The sequence below is a fragment of the Oculina patagonica genome, chromosome 10 (assembly GCF_052425735.1).
Source record: "Oculina patagonica isolate OP01 chromosome 10, crgOcupat, whole genome shotgun sequence".
NCBI lineage: Eukaryota > Metazoa > Cnidaria > Anthozoa > Scleractinia > Oculinidae > Oculina > Oculina patagonica.
Window position 1 is genome coordinate 12,400,119 of NC_135767.1, and position 18,106 is coordinate 12,418,224.

General features: G+C 36.4%; 1 protein-coding gene across 2 annotated transcripts in view; it reads left to right on the plus strand.

Annotated features, from left to right (window-relative positions):
* LOC144628525 (QRFP-like peptide receptor) overlaps positions 1-18,106 on the plus strand; it is a 35,575-nt gene that overhangs the window by 10,347 nt on the left and 7,122 nt on the right. Inside the window, exon 1 of one of the 2 annotated variants that reach the window (XM_078486642.1) lies at positions 16,868-16,943. The exons of the other annotated variant lie outside the window; for it this stretch is intronic. The gene's annotated coding sequence lies outside the window, so the exon portion shown is untranslated. Of the gene's footprint in view, positions 1-16,867; positions 16,944-18,106 lie in introns of those variants that run through there. 2 annotated transcript variants of the gene reach the window in all.

Genomic DNA, 18,106 nt, shown 5'->3' on the forward strand with positions numbered 1-18,106 from the left:
AATTTCTAATTGTTGATGTAGAAAATACTATCGTTTTGCCATCTTATCTTGTTATAATAAAGATCTTCCTGTCAGAACAACCAAGTTTATAACATCCTGTTTTTCGATTCTATCCCCGATAAGTTAGTGAAAAGTTATACCGCGATAAAAACGGAAATCAAAGTGCGAGAAACTTCGTATTTGATATCAATGTTATTACTTCCTTTCCCTTCTAAATAAGTCGCACTCAAGACTACATTAGACTAATGACCATTTTTGAATTAACTTGAACATCCTGTTTTTTTTATTCTTTCCGCGATAAATAAGTCACTCCCCAGTCTACATCAGGCAGACTAACGACCATTTGTAAATTAATTTCGACGTATTAGCTCTACGTTTAAAAATATTCGTTTTGTAATTGAAACCGATGTTTTAATTGTCATGTGGTGCTCGGTGTACACGTATTTTTTGCCATAAATCAACTTATTAAACTATCAACAAATGAACTTACTTACGAAGGTAGGGGGTATATAGAAGATACCTCAAAGTATCTGCTTAATTTCTACATTAAAAGCGGTGTCATAAAAACTCAGAATTGAAGAAAATTCGCGGCTGGTATTCCCACAGCATTTTTCTTTCTCCGCAATTCACTCGTGTCTTTGTAATTCGATAGAAAAACAGAGGAAATGGTTACTATTTATTAAAAAAAAAAACACACACTGTGAGGGAAAGACAAGAGATAAGCATTTTAGTCGATTTAATTTACATATCAGGCTCTTTAATAAGAGGACATGTGCACAAATTTCACGCAAAAATGAAAATTCTTGGCAAGAGTCCTTTAAATGGATTTCGCTCATTATCTTACCATGGGTAGGCCTTAATATGAAATAAATTACAGTATACTTTGTTTGGCTAAATATCGATTTGTTTTCGAGAAAATCGATAATTCTAAAATCCAGCAAAATTGACGCTTTCGGAGCTCAAAATTTATGCCGAGTTTGTTAGCTTCGCGTCGAAAAATAAAGCACTCCGGGAGAAAAATACTTATTAAATATCGAAGAATAACATCAAATTAGTACGTCGAAAGCAATTTCTGCCCTTGAAGTCCTTTTATTTACAAAATATAATTAAATTTATTCGACACACTTATGATTTAATTCAAAATAGGTCAAACTTATCGCTTTATTTAAGTATGAGCGAAGCGAAATAAATGGTCGAAATTTTGGTATTAGACAGATAAATGATTGTTCTTTTTGATACTAAAAGGATTTCCTTGGGAAATGATTTAGTGCGATGCTTTTAGATCTCAAAGTTGCTTAAAATTCGTTAATTTAACCGACCGTGACATTGTTGATCTTATCAACTTTATGTAAACATTCCACGCAAAGGTTAATTTTCCCCATTTGAACTTCAACTGAGTAAAATAAAAACATAGACTTGCTTACCTTGGTGTTCGCTGATACATTGTAAATCCTGTTTTCCTCATTTACGACAAAACCTAAGCCCTCGGCGAAGCTGGTTATCTAATGTAACTGATTTCCACGTCTTGAAGTGACAGTTCTTTTCCATGCATTCTTGAAAATAGTCCAGTCTTAACTGATCAGTGTAAACAGAAATACGACGTACTTTGCTTTAAATCAACTTAAAGCTTAGCAGCAGTGGTAGATAAATCGATACGGCCGGCGAATTTTCGTTTCCAAAACCGCCATTTGAGATTTGTCGGCCTTTTGTCCTGCGGTATGCAGATAATTAATTCACACTTGAGTAACTTCCGGCACATGAAATCGACAACCACCGTGACCAAAAAGCACCCTGCTTTTGGTATATTGGTTGAGGCACTATTTTTATTATTTTAATATAAGCTCTGAATGAAAAACTTTTGGGCTGAACTTGTAATTAAGTTTCACTTCAGTTAGCCACGTTCGAGAGAGTTGTTAAATGGTTGCATGAAAGCGCTTTTAACTTCCGGGTCGAAAGTTCTTCTGTTGTGTTGTTTCGCTTTGTTTCATATTTTTTATCCAGTTCTTACCCTTGTTCAGATTCTTGATTAGGCTAAGGCAAAACAGTTGTAGAGTCAACTCTCTCTTATTGAACACCTCTATAAGACGGACACCTGGTGTTGGTCCTTTTCTTGCCGTTTTTTCAGTCATTTTTATACTGTAACCAGCTAGGCTACGTTTACACGGGACCGGACCGGACCAGATCGGCCTCTGTTTACACGGAACCGTTTGGAACCGATCCATGTGTTTACACGGGACCGTTCTGGAACCGGCCCGGAACGGTTCCATAACTGGACCTGCAAAATAGTAGGTCCAGTTTTGGATCCGTCCCGGACCGGTTCCAGAACGGTCCCGGCTATACTGAAGGCCAATCCGGTCCGAAAATCGGACCGGATCCGTTCCGGACAGCAGCAGTGGTAGATAAATCGATTCGGCCGGCGAATCTTCTTTTCGAAAACCGCTATTTGAGATTTGTCGGCCCTTTGTCCTGCGGTATGCAGACAATGTATTTCACACTTGCGTAACTTTCGGCACATGAAATCGACAACCGTCGTGACCAGATAGCACCCTGCGTTTTGGTAGAGTATTGGTTGAGGCACCATATTATTGCTATATTAATATAAGCTCTAAATGAAAAACTTTTGGGCTGAACATGTAATTAAGGCTACGTTTACACGGGACCGGTCCGGAACCGTTCCGAACCGAACCGGACCTGTTTACATGGAACCGTTTGGAACCGATGCAGGTATTTACACGCGCGTACGGGACCGTTCTGAAACCGGTCTGGAACGGATCCATAACTGGACCTGCATAATAGCAGGTCCCTTTTTGGATCCGTTCCGGACCGGTTCCAGAACGGTCCCGTGTAAACAGAAGGCCTAGCCGGTCCGAAAATCGTTGCTAAATGGTTGCATGACAGCGCTTTTAACTCCCGGGTCTAAAGTACTTCTGTTGCGTTGCTTCGCTTTATTTTATATTTTTTTGTTCTTACCTTTGCCCAAGTTCACGACACAAAAACTTAGGTACGGACTCGTCAAAAAGTTGGTCCGTTCCCGTCAAAATTTGGTCCGGACCTTATCACTTTTGTAGGGAAACAGTCAAATCAAAACGGAGCCATAAGGCGCGTTTACACGATAGAGAAAATTGAGTACGGACCCATCAAAAAATTAGTCCGGACCTAACCACTTTTGTAGAGAAACAGTCAAATCAAAACGGGGCCATAGGCGCCTATGGCCCCGTTTTGATTTGACTGTTTCTCTACAAAAGTGGTCAGGTCCGGACTTATTTTTTGACGGGTCCGTACTCAATTTTCTCTATCGTGTAAACGCGCCTTATGGCTCCGTTTTGATTTGACTGTTTCCCTACAAAAGTGATAAGGTCCGGACCAAATTTTGACGGGTACGGACCAATTTTCTGACGAGTCCGTACCTAAATTTTTCTGTCGTGTAAACGCGACTTAGGTCAAGACAAAACAGGTGAAAACAAAATCTAAAGGCGCGTTTACACGAGCGAGAAGATTGGGTACGGACCCGTCAAAAAATTGGTCCGGACTTAACCACTTTTGTAGAGAAACAGTCAAATCAAAACGGGGCCAGTCGTGTAAACGCGCCTTTAATTAGTTACTAAAGGCGCGTTTACACGACAGAAAAATTTGGGTACGGACCCGTCAAAAATTGGTCCGGACCTCACCACTTTTGTAGAGAAACAGTCAAATCAAAACGGGGCCATAGGCGCCTATGGCCCCGTTTTGATTTGACTGTTTCTCAACAAAAGTGGTTAGGTCCGGACCATTTTTGTGACGGGTCCGTACCCAAATTTCTCTACCGTGTAAACGCGCCTTAAGATGTTATCGTTGGATCCGTCTTCCGTGAATGTTAAAAATATATATATGACCATATATATTCTGTTGGGGTCCGACGTAAACAAGGGAAGGTGCCCCCCGCCAGAGCTTGCGGGGAGGGACGAACGCCTCGCCGTCAGGGGACCCAAATGTATTAAAAATATCATAGTCATTATATAAATATTATGTTTTTAAACCTGTTTTCGGGTGTGTTTTTGAGTTGATTTGGAAGCTATTAGGGGGAGAAAAAACCCGATCCGCAGTCTGTTCCTTCGCAAATACGACGGTTGTAATTATAATACGACTCAATTTTCCAAACAACAAGTGATATAAAGTAATAACTTAATAATCACCTTAATTCTCAATTCCCTAGGCGAACTTCATTAGGAGGGAGTTGTGGAAGCTGGGGTATTCCCCAAAAACGCCGTCCAATGGGTCGTAATTTTGGGTTCCCGATCTAGAACGGGATTTTTAATAATAGACGATATCTAGAACGAGGTATGGTATTTTGAACACACAAAAGTTTCAAAATATCAGCAGCCAAAACGGGGTGACTTGTTTCTAGAACGCGGTATCTTTTAAATGCAAGTTCTTTCTAACTGAATACCAGAGGCCCTTCCAATAATGCTGGTAAAAAGGGAATTTTATGCTTCTAGCAATGCTTGTTTTTGTCCGAAATAATGTTTAACTGTAATTATGCTCATTTTTTTTTAAATAATACTACTTTGGTATAAATGCCTTGTTGTATTTTGCAGAAATAAATACAAAAAATGGCATCATCGTCGTTTCAAATTTTCCACTGAAGAAGGGGCAGTAACCCCGAAACGTATGGAAACAGTTATCTATCATCTGGCCCATTTTACATTTACATCTTAAATTATCGTTTACATACACTAGTTATATACGCTACACAGTCGCACGAGATTTCTGTTAGATATTTCTATGTTACCGTCTCAAAGCCGGTGAATTAGTTACAGTATAAAAATGACTGAAAAAAACGGCAAGGACAGGACCAACACCAGGTGTCCGTCTTATAGAGGTGTTCAATAAGAGAGAGTTGACTCTACAACTGTTTTGCCTAAGCCTAATCAAGAATTTGAACAAGGGTAAGAACTGGATAAAAAAATATGAAACAAAGCGAAACAACGCAACAGAAGAACTTTCGACCCGGAAGTAAAAAGCGCTTTCGTGCAACCATTTAACAACTCTCTCTAACGGTGGCTTACAAAGCGAAACTTCAAGTTTTTCATTCAGAGCTTATATTAAAATATTAAAAATAGTGCCTCAACCAATATACCAAAAGCAGGGTGCTATCTGGTCACGGTGGTTGTCATTCTCGTAACGAAGACCCTGGGTACGAGGATGGGTGGTTGTCGATTTCATGTGCCGGAAGTTACTCAAGTGTGAATTAATTATCTGCATACCGCAGGACAAAAGGCCGACAAATCTCAAATGGCGGTTTTCGAAACGAAGATTCGCCTGCCGTATCCATTAATCTACCACTGCTGCTAAGCTTTAAGTTGATTGAAAGCAAAGTACTTCGTATTCCTGTTTACACTGATCAGTTAAGACTGGACTGTTTTCAAGAATGCATGGAAAAAAACTGTCACTTCAAGACGTGGAAATCAGTTACAAATGGCGCGTCAAGAAAATTGGATAATCAGCTTCGCCGAGGGCTTGGGTTTCGTCTTAAATGAGGAAAACAGGATTTACAATGTATCAGCGAACACCAAGGTAAGCAAGTCTATGTTTTTATTTTACTCAGTTGAAGTTCAAATGGGGAAAATTAACCTTTGCGTGGAATGTTTACATAAAGTTGATAAGATCAACAATGTCACGGTCGGTTAAATTAACGAATTTTAAGCAACTTTGAGATCTAAAAGCATCGCACTAAATCATTTCCCAAGGAAATCCTTTTAGTATCGAAAAGAACAATCATTTATCTGTCTAATACCAAAATTTCGGCCATTTATTTCGCTTCGCTCATACTTAAATAAAGCGATAAGTTTGACCTATTTTGAATTAAATCAAAAGTGTGTCGAATAAATTTAATTATATTTTGTAAATAAAAGGACTTCAAGGGCAGAAATTGCTTTCGACGTACTAATTTGATGTTATTCTTCGATATTTAATAGGTATTTTTCTCCCGGAGTGCTTTATTTTTCGACGCGAAGCTAACAAACTCGGCATAAATTTTGAGCTCCGAAAGCGTCAATTTTGCTGGATTTTAGAATTATCGATTTTCTCGAAAACAAATCGATATTTAGCCAAACAAAGTAAACTGTGATTTATTTCATATTAAGGCCTACCCATGGTAAGAGAATGAGCGAAATCCATTTAAGGACTCTTACCGGAATATGTTTGACCGTAAGTAAGATGTGCACTTAAACATCGATAAAAAAAATTTATTTTATGTTCAACTTGCAGCCAGATTAATAACGCTTGTCAAAACAAAATATTTGTAATAAGAAAGCGTGCATGAATCATTCAGTTCCATCCAAGACTAAAATATTTTATTTGTTCGTTTTCGCTTAGTTTCGCTTAGTTTCATTTTCCCTTGTGGAGATATATATCAGACACTCGAAGAGTGTTTCAAATTGTTTCCATTTTTTAGGCGGTGACGCAACGCCTATATGCTGTGGCCCGTGGACGGGCAATGTTACGATTACTCCAACCGAGTAGCACTGGGAACTAGGCACTTTGTTGTTTACTCAGTTTTGGTACGCCATCTTTGATTGTCATGAGTACTGAATCAACTTTAAGAGCATCCATCGGCAAAACGCGTTTGATTTCTAACGTACAGTTAAACAGAGTTTTGGGTTCAAGGGAGAATGATCGATGTACTGGATAACTGTGAGCTCGCTTAAAGAACTTTTCTACCGTTATACGTGTATTCGAAGTCGGCATACGTGATGGCAGACTATTAAACTTGACTGATGTTGAATTTGACGAGTGAAGGCCGGTTAGTGTCATAACTTTTGAAACCTTTCCAAAAGGGAGACCGATGGCAGCAGTATCTTGATTAGATTGCAAAGGTGAGCTATCTGAAATCTTTGTTTGCTTTGACGTGCATTGTTGTCGATAATATTTAAGTTTAAGTTAATTTTCTTTTCTTTTCCCTTCGCGACTCGCCATCTTCATTTTACTGCTTTTGATAATATTTATTCGGGTATTTATCTCAAGCCATTAAAAACCACACAGTGACGGTATCCGTATTCCTATTTGTACGAGAAGCCAGAATTAAGAATTAAGAAATTAAGAAAGAACTTCTACCCTATTTCTAGTAAGCGGTGTTGACTTCATTACATTTCAGACCATTTCAATATGGTAGTGTCACACAATCTTCAGTATCGACTAGGTGTGGAAATCAATCCTGGGCCTTTCTGTTGCTAAATGACGAAGTTCATAATGCTTTAATTTATTTATCGTATCATACTGTAAGTTTGTAATGTATTGGAGGTTCGTTTTGTAGTCAAGGCAAATAAAAATTAAAATGAATAAGAAAAATGCAATTTCTGGGATCATTGTAAAGCGTCATCGCCTGTGCATGCATGTATGCGTGCCGGTTATTTTTTTTGGCTGCGCGTTGTCTTTTCAAATCTCTTCTCATTAAAAATCTGGTTTTCTTAATGGTAAGATAATTTTATTCCATACCACGCGAGAATTAGAGACGCAATAAACTGTACGATAAGCCCACACAGAAAACTAATGATTTTTGAAAATGATTAAAATATGTTTTTTTTTGTTTGGCATAACTTCTTGACTAATTGAAGCAAATGTACGACATGTATTTAAGTTTGTTATCTCTCTCTTTGCCACATTTCATTGACGTGTACTGAATTTGCTTTCAACATAAAATCAAATATATTTATAAACCTGAGCTTTGGAAACGTTATTCATGAAAACATGGGTTTATTTGCTTGCAAAGTAAGTTCAGACATTGCTTTGTGACTCCAAGAAGCTTAACATTCACATCATAACCAAAAATGTTGCAACAAAGAGGTAAAAGAGGAAGGTTAATGTATGCGAAGATGAAATTAAAATGACTGATATTCTTTCCATTATATAGTCAACTTTGAACAAGACGTGAGCTGCATTAAACATATAGTATCTGTCAGTTTATTTATTTTACAAGCAATATTTGTTTGTCTTAAATTTCCTCAATACGAAATGTCGCCTGTGAAGTGTAAACTTTAATCATTTATAATGCCACTATGTTTTTCCACACTGTTTGTCCTAAAAACCATTCTATGGTACAACACTCTATTTTGGTAAGAAATTTCGCACCTCAAACATTGTACTTAACCTTAGCCTTTCTAAAAGGCAGTATTTTGAACACTGGCATCTCTGGCATTTCTCGTGAATCTTGAAAGGTACGTTTCCTTTCTTAATTCGGTAGCAAGTGATATTGTTGTGTAAAGTAACTTTCCGCCGAGTTTGTATCAGTAAATCACATCGCCCGTTTATAACTTGCAGTAGCCATTTATAGTTTAGGAAGTGCGGGCAGACTACTACTTGACTTGTTGTAATGTTCAGATATTTCTTCTTTCTTGAATACGAATTGTAAATTATTTTGCCTTCCGAGTGTTGAATAATTCTTTTTCACTACTCACGTTGCTAGCTGCCTTTGCATGTATGAGTCTAAAAAAAAGTTCGAAAAACGCCATTTTGGTGTCCAGCCGCTGTCGAAACCAGCAGAATTGTACATATTATGATAAATTCAGAAATTGCCTCTTAATGACGAAAGACGAGAGATTATCGATACCCACCGGGTGACGAGACTACTAAGTCAATTTTCATCTGCAAAGCTGATATCACTTATTACTTCTACAAACATGTCAATAAAGCTTTCGGGCGGAATTGTAAATATTATATTAAATAAACACCAAGATCCTTTGAAACTTTAGTAGCTGGAGCAGAATTTAAGTTTCCTATTTATCGATTTTCTGGAGTAAATTCCTCAGTTTCTCGTCTTAACACTGAACTGCAGATCTTGATCTTTCGAGTACATTTCCATCAGTCAACTAGCCGATCATTTCAGTTGGAAGTTTGCTTTGTTGTCCTGTTTAAGCATGCGCCGCTGACCGCATTTAAGATTAGTCTGCGTGCTCGCTTTTGCACATACATAAAATGCATATTAAAATTGGTCCGCAATGGGTACATGTGTGATGTACAAGTTATTCTTGTCATTATAGTAAATAGGTTTGTGAACTTGAAAAGACTTTCTTTTTATAAGAATAAAAACTGTTCAAAAACTCATTAACAATCAATAAAAATAAATGCAAAAGAAATCAATGTTAAATGAGTACCTTAATATCTGATAAAGACACCGCTGTACTTTACGCCCAGTTTAGTAGGCCAAAATATCCCCAGGTCTAAATATAAGTACAGGAATGAGTTGATCTACAGCAGAAAATGTTGAAGCCGTTCAATAAATTCGTAGTTCTATCAAGTCTAAAACAATGATGCTCATTTATTTAACGTTACTTAAAATAAAATTGACTTCATTATTTATTTAATGGTGAATCCAAGATTGCACCTATTTCAATGTTGAAGACGTAATTGCTGTTCCTAATGACAAAAGAAGTTTAATCAGACACAAGAATGTTACCATGCACGTTCTTGTTAAGTTAACCCTCGGTCGTACAAGGGGGAAGGGGGAGGGGGGTGGATGCCACCCCCCTAAGGTTTTTTTCGAGTTTTTGAAAAAAAAACCCAAAAGATTTACTCTACAAGCTTAAACTTTCAATAGCTGTTCATCCATCCCTTGCAGATATTTTGATATGGCAACCATGTGTCCATGTTATTTGACGTTGCCATAGCAACGTCATCACTACAAGCAGGCCTTGCTAAATATCGTAATTTTTAACTTTTTTCGTTATTTTTCCAGTTTTTTTTGAAACAGAAAAGCACTATTTGTTTATTTTTACGTTTCAAAAACATTCTGGCTTGATTTTGTTTTAATTTCCGTTATTTTGTGACTTTCTAAAAAAGTCTTGAAATTCAAGATGGCGGATCCAAGATGGTGGCTCTAATGACGTCACGTGACGTCCAATTAAAATTATGTCATCTTGCAGAGTAAGCTACGGTCTTTCTTCTCAGTGCAAAATAATTTCGCTGCGCCTTAATACAAAGAAAACTCCGGGGAGGGGTTCCATCCCCCCTCCCCTTGTACGATGGTTGGGGATGAATTAGCTTGTACGTCCGAGGGTTAAGGGTTTGTGTTTAGACAATCAATCGTGATGGAAAAGTTGATTAAATGCTATTTTAGGCAAAAACAACCTCGTTTTCAGTCTCTCTTTCCTTTTCCTCTCTTGTCTTCAAGGAGAGACTGCCCCTGACCATTTGTGTAGGGCCAACAAATAATTTTTGATGATCTCTACTGGAGCGAAATAAACGGTAATCGCTACTCACACACGGGCAAAAAAATGTACGCCTTTGTAAGTCTGCACTTTCATCCTAAGTTTCACACCATTCTGAGTTGGATTCCAGCCGTTTGATTTTTCTATCGTTACTTAGTAGTAAGACTGTTTCGCTGTTTCGTGTTGCATGAACCTCACATACAGGTTCAAAAGTGGACGCAACTACGCATGAGCTGAATATTATTTGTAGCAAAATCACTGTCAGACGCTAATGCGCACGAGCAGACCATTATTTGTAGGCAGTTATTTGCAGATCACGTGGTGGGCTCTCGGCCAATGAAAAGGAAGAAAAAATTGCAACGAATGATAATAAATATTAAGCCGAAGAAAAGAAGCCGACAACAGAGAAAAATATATCTCAAAATTAAAGTTTTTTCCGTCACTTCTCTTTTTGAGTTATAAAGCAGGTGGCCAACCTCTTTTCAAGAGCCAATAGTCTAACAGATCCTGACAAAAAGCCTTCAATATGTCAGATGTTCAAATTAAAATGTTAGCTAAATGCTATTTTTTTGTTAGTTCGTTGTGCTTCCTGTCAGAGTTTTCAGTTCATTCACGACTGAGCCGTGATCAAAAATCAGGTAAAGTGAGTGTCTTTTTATTATTATTATTATTTTAAACCACAAACTCGTACGTCTTAAACCTATAGTGCTTTTGCGGACGTTCTAAAGATTTCAAAATGAATTGCCTTCGCACTAAAAATCATAAAAATACCATTTTGCTTTAATTAGCCACTACGAAGTAATATTAAAATACCGATCGAAGTCGGTTGAATTAAGTAGCACTTTAGTATCGTACACTCAGGCTATATTGTAAAAGCTGCATGAATTACGACTGGGAATGGAAGAACTACCAACAGCTGGAGACTGCTTTTTTAAGTGCAAGCTTTAAAGTTTTAGCCCGTCACTAGGGCCCATTTGACTGAGTAGTCCCATGTTGCCAACGAAACATTCCTTAAAACTGCAAACAAAAAAGTACTTGCCAGTAGAAAAGTCGGTCTTTTCAAAGTAATATGACCAGCTGACAGTTTAACTTACTGAAGTTATATAATTTTCTTTCCACTTTTTCTGTTTATTGTCGGTGAGCGTAATTTTACTTCCAGGGCTAACTAAGCATTGTTTTCAGACTAAAGCTTAATTAAAATGATAACATTTTCTGCGTTTTGCTCCTTTTGGTTTTAAAGTTTTTAGAATTTATTATGTTTCTTTTTAAATTAAGAACAATATGCTGTTTACATTTTTTACATTCATGATCATGTGATATGTTTTTTTTAGCATTGTCAACATTCATGTAGGTGTTCACATTTGCATCAGAAAATTTAACAGCATTTTATTGGATGTTTTGAAAATAATTTCCAGTGGTTCCCTGAGTCGATAAAACAACTTTAAATTTAATATGTCTATAAACCTTTTTCTCACTTTTTGGCACTTTATATATTGCACACGGGCTCCATAACAGACTATTTTTTTATTGTGTACAAGGCGCGAGTGAGAATAACAATAACAACAAAACTGAAAACAGCATCATAAATAGGTTGAGAATTTAAAATGCAAGAAAGAGAAAAAATAACGCGACCCTTATGATTCACAGCTAGGGCGGTCATTACTGAGAGGGCCAGGCATCCTGCAAAATTAACAGCATCACATCGAAGGTAGTTCACGTCAGTGCGATTTTTAATTGAAATAGGAATTGCTTATTTTCTAATTGTTGATGTCGAAAATCATATCGTTTAGTCATCTTATCTTGTTATTATAAAGGTTTTCCTGTCAGAACAACCAAGTTTATAACATCCTGTTTTCGATTCTATCCCCGATAAGTTAGTGAAAAGTTATACCGCGATAAACACGGGAATCATAGTACGAGAAACTTCGTATTTGATATCAATTTTATTACTTCCTTTCCCTTCTAAATAAGTCGCACTCAAGACTAAATTAACTTGAACATCTTGTTTTTTGATTCTATCCGCGATAAATAAGTCACTCCCAAGTCTACATCAGGCAGACTAACGTATATAACGACCATTTGTAAATTAATTTCGACGTCTTAGCTCAACGTTTAAAAATATTTGTTTTGTAATTGAAACTGATGTTTTAATTGTCATGTGCTGCTCGGTGTACACGTACTTTTTGCCATATATCAACTGATTAAACTAACAACAAATGGACTTACTTACGAAGGTAGGGGGTATATAGAAGATACCTGAAATGTATATGCTTAATTTATACATTAAAAGCGCTGTTATAAAAACTCAGAATTGAAGAAAATTCGCGGCTGGTATTCCCACAGCATTTTTCTTTCTGCGCAATTCACTCGTGTCTTTATAATTCGATAGAAAAAAAAAAACAGAGGAAATGGTTACTATTTATTAAAAAAGAAAAACACTGTGAGGGAAAGACAAGAGATAAGCATTTGAGTCGATTTAATTTACATATCAGGCTCTTTAAACATCGATAAAAACAATTTATTTTATGTTCAACTTGCAGCCAGATTAATAACGCTTGTAATACAAAATATTTGTAATAAGAAAGCGTGCATGAATCATTCAGTTTCCTCCCAGACTAAAATATTTATTTGTTCGTTTTCGCTGAGTTTCATTTTCACTTGTGGAGATATATATCAGACACTCGAAGAGTGTTTCAAATTGTTTCCATTTTTTTTTGGCTGCGCGTTGTCTTTTCAAATCTCTTCTCGGTAAAAATCTGGTTTTCTTAATGGTAAGATAATTTTATTCCATACCACGCGAGAATTAGAGACGCAATAAACTGTACGATAAGCCCACACAGAAAACTAATGATTTTTGAAAATGATAAAAATGTTTTTTTTTTTGTTTGGCATAACTTCTTGACTAATTGAAGCAAATGTACGACATGTATTAAAGTTCGTTATCTCTCTCTTTGCCACATTTCAGACGTGTACTGAATTTGCTTTCAACATAAATTCAAATATATTTATAAAGCTGAGCTTTGGAAACGTTTTTCATGAAAACGTGGGTTTTATTTGCTTACACCAAGTAAGTTCAGACATTGTTTTGTGACTCCAAGAAGCTTAACATTCACATCAAAACCAAAAATGTTGCAACAAAGAGGGAAAAGAAGAAGGTTAATGTATGCGAAGATGAAATTAAAATGACTGATATTCTTTCCATTATATAGTCAACTTTGAACAAGACGTGAGCTGCATTAAACATATAGTATCTGTCAGTTTATTTATTTTACAAGCAATATTTGTTTGTCTTAAATTTCCTCAATACGAAATGTCACATGTGAAGTGTAAACTTTAATCAGTCATAATGCCTTCATGTTTTTTTCCGTAAGGCTTGTTTTAAAAACCATGCTATGGTATAGCACTCCATTTTGGTAAGAAATTTCGCACCTCAAACACCGTACTTAAACTTAGTCTAGCTTCTTCCAAAGGGCTGTATTCAGAACACTGGTTTCTCTGGCGTTTCTTGTAAATTTTGGAAGGTAAGTGTCTTTCTTAATTCGGTAACAGGTAATATTATAGTATAGAAAAAAGGAAATTTTCGCCGAGTTTGTACCAGAAAATCACTACACCCGTTTATAACTAGAATTAGCCATAGGTTAGGAAGTACGGGCAGAGTACTGCTGGACGTGCTGATATGAACAATTATTTCTCTCTTTTTCGGAATACGATTTTTAAATTATTTTGCCTTCCAAGTGTTGAATAATTCTTTCCCACTACTTAAGTTACTAACCGCCTTCGCATGTATGAGTCGATGTGTCACTTCAACTAAATTTGCCTCTGAATTTGGGGCAATAAAGTTGAATGATATGTCTAATATTTTACAAACCTCTCAAAGAAGACTTTGAAATTATTCTTACAACTAGAAAAATCGAGCAATTTAAATAGCAATAGCAATTTAAATATTTTCGTTGGTTAGATCGTTTATTCGTTGATATTGAATCATAGACTGAGTTACATTTTGCGACAGAATCCTGTTTCATAGAAGCAGTATTAAATTTCTCAGCGTTAAAAACAACCTTTAGCCATTAATTACTGCGTCTGAGACGGTTGTTGGTTTTGTCGATGTTGCATGTGACGTCTCGCCATTTAATTAATAAATTGAAAATTCGCTTTCATACTTCAATATAGAATTTACTCTTTTACTTAAAAATTTTGACTGCTGTGTATGTTATGAACTTGTTTTTCTTTCATGACGAAAGAATATAGAGATTAGCAATGCCCACGGGATGAGGCGATCATCCAGTTAATTTTCACCCGTAAAGCTGATTCCACTAATTAAACAAATAGGTGAAGCTTTCGGGCGGTACTGTACATATTATATTAAATAAACACCAAGATCCTTTGAAACTTTAGCAGGTGGAGCAGCTGAATTACAGTTTTCTATCTATCAATGTTTTGGAGTAAATTCCTCAGTTTCACGTCTTAACACTGAACTGCAGATCTTGATCTTTCGCGTACATTTCCATGAGTGAACGTTCCAATCATATCGGTTTGGAGTTTGCTTTGTCGTCCTGTTTAAGCATGGGCCGCCGACCGTATTAAAGATTAGTCTGCGTACTTGCTTTTGCACGTCCAAATTACAGAAAATGCATGTTTAAATTGGTCCGCAATGCGTACACGTGTTACTTACAAGTTATGCTTGTCATTATAGTAACGTTTGTGAACGTGAACTTTATATACTATTAAAAACTGTTCAAAAATTCATCAAAAATTCAGAAATAGAATCACTATTTTATGAGTATCTTTATAAATGATAAAGACATGACCAACCTTTACGTCCGATTTTGTAGGGCAAAATAACCCCAAATCTAAGTATTAGTACAAGAATGAGTTGATCTACAGCAGACGATTGTGAAGCCGCTCAATTAATTCGTAGTTTTATAAAGTCTAAAAGAATGCTGCTCATTTATTTAACACTAATCAAAAGAAAATTGACTTTTTTATTTATTTAATGGTGACTCTAACACTGCAGCTCTTTCAATATTAAAGGCGTCATTGCTGTTCCTAATGACAAACGAAGTTTAATTAGACACAAAAATGTTTCAATGCACGTTGTTGTTAACGGTTTGTTTTCAGACAATCAATCAAGTTGGTAATGCCCCTCGTTTTCATTGCCCCTCGTTTGTCAAGGAGAGGCTCCCTGTGAACATTGATGTAGGGCCAACAAATAATTTTTGTTGATCTCTACTGGAGCGAAATAAACGGCGATCGCTACTCACACACGGGCAAAAAGATGTACGCCTTTGTAAGTCTGCACTCTCATTCTAAGCTTCACACCATTCTGATTTGGATTTCAGCCGTTTGATTTTTCTGTCGTTACTTAGAAGTAAAACTGTTTCGCTGTTTCGTGTTGCATGAACCTCACATGCACAAGCCCTTTCAAATGGGAGGCCCCCTTGGTATAAGCAACTGATGAATGAAGCTACAGTGTACATATGTACATCTGATTAAAAAATGATTGACCCATCAAAAGCATTAAGTTAAAGAAAGATGCGACCCAAACGCTTACTGGGAAATTAAAAAAAAGTCAAGACGGATATGAGTATAAAAGTGGTTGCATAATTCATGCTCTTAAGGCTCTCAAAGAAAGAAAATATATTTTAATATTATGGATAAAAGGAATTTATTTAGCTTACCAAGGCTGTCTACCCAGAATACCACTGGGTCATATTTTCATGGTTTATGCTTTCACATGGTCAACGTAACGTTTCTTCAACTGATGTATAAATTGTACATATTTTGGCCAAGCCTCTTACGTAGACGTTCTTTGGGCTCCTCACGCGTTATTGCCTTACATGAAATTCTAGATATTTCTAGCTGTCTGAGGGTAGCCATAGTTTCCAAAACAAAGTTTTATATCAGAAGTCAAATATCAAAAGCCCCATGCAGTTCTAGGTTTTCTTGCCACCCACTATGATATAAATTTCTTTATCTCTCATTTTTTTCTTTCTTTTTGGTCTCATGTTTCAATTTGGTGTATACAATGTACATGTATTGGCCTGCCAATGCCTTACAATAAATTCTTAATATTTCTAGCTGTCTGTAGAATGCCTTTCTTTCCAAAACAAAGTCTAATATCAAAAGTCAAATATTATAAGCCAAATGCGGTTTTTAGCTTTCCTTTCCTCCCACTCCGTTGTCAATTTATTTATCTTTTTTTTATCAATTTATTGCTTTGTCTGGTAAAATAGGTCAAACGTAAAGTAATAGCGAGCACTTATTAGTGTGTTGTTTCCATATTTTAGCTCGTTTCCGCTTGTTTGGTTCTTAAATTCACCACGGAAGCAGATTATAACAAAACAATCCGATCCCCTCAGGGCGAATTTCACATTAGTGAATATTTTCGTATTGTTGGTTATTCACCAACTAATTCATTCGGTGAATAATTGTTAAATAATGACCATCAAGATGATGTTCCACTATCGTACAATGAGATTTTTAATTAAAAATATAATAACAAAATTTCAAATTGTTGGTGCCAACGGTTACACATGATGCCAATTGCATTTTGGTGAAGATTTAAATAATCGCTTTTTAGTGATTAGCGATTTTATGGTAAACGCTCGGTTGTTATTAATAATGGACATCCTGTTGCTATCAGACACCATAATTCGTTATGATTTTAATTCTTTGAAATAAAGCGCAATTATACTCGCAGGCAGAAGACGGTTCCCTTTGCCTCTGTACTAAACACTTAAAACGCATTTTCGAATAATCGAGGTATGTATGCCTTTATTATAGGGGTTAGTACTAACTTTAAGTGTTTTATCATAGATTGTAAATGTTCAAGTTTGTAGCAAAAACTGGATAGATTATTTGAATATCGCCGTAGACATTACTTCAACTTATTATCATGTGCTTCAGACAAAGTTTTAAGCTGTTGTTACAAGTTTGTCGTTTGCGAAGGCTCCAAATTGCCATTCACATTACTTTCAGAGAAAACAAACTGGTACACTATATAACCTTTTTTTGGTCTCTAGAAATTTATAACAACAACTAAACTGCAGTTATCATCAGTGTTAAACACGAATTGGTTTGCAGAGAGGGCATGTACTAAAACCCGAAACAGTGAAACGAAACCACCGAAACGACTGAGACGAGCGCAACAAAACAAAATTGCCGAAACAAGCAATTATTGGGAGCTATCCATGAACAGGCTAACCCGGGTGTTTTTTAAACTAGCCGTAGTGCTATTCATGCTACCGGAGTACAAGTTTGTAGGTCTGCAGTTTGCTTTCACTCCGGCTAGCCTGAACAATACTTCGGTTAGCCTGTTTTACAGTTAGCTTTTTGGATTTTTGTTGTTTTGGTCATCTTTTCTTTTCTTTATTTTCCCGTGTTGCTCGTTTCTGCTGTTTCTGTGGTCTCCTCTGTTTTGATGATTTTGTTTTGGTGGTTTCATGATGACGGTGACCTATCGCAAAATGAGATCGACTTTTAATGAAAAAAAAGTAATTAATGATGACGAATTTTCGAAATTAAAGTTTCGCACGATGTTGATTGCATTTCGGCGAGGATCGTGTTACATGAAAGCTGCACCCCTTTTTAGCTAATGAGAATTAAGAACGCCTTCGCGTTAATATCAACTATACTTGGAAATAGGCCAAAATGAAATTCCTTCAAACTCGGCCTGAATAAAGCCCTAGGGGCACTAGTTACAAAAATATCAGTTTAAGATCAATCGGTTAATTTTTGATTTTTTAACAATTTTTTTCTTCCCAAAGCCCGAAACCGGACAAAATCGAACACAAAAGTAGGGTCAATTCGGAGGCTTCTCCAATCGAAAATAAAATTTTTCATTGAAAACGAATTTCATATCGTATTTGTACCTCCATTCTACTATCTTTAGAAATAATTAGATCGCAATTTGATAAGAAGGCAAA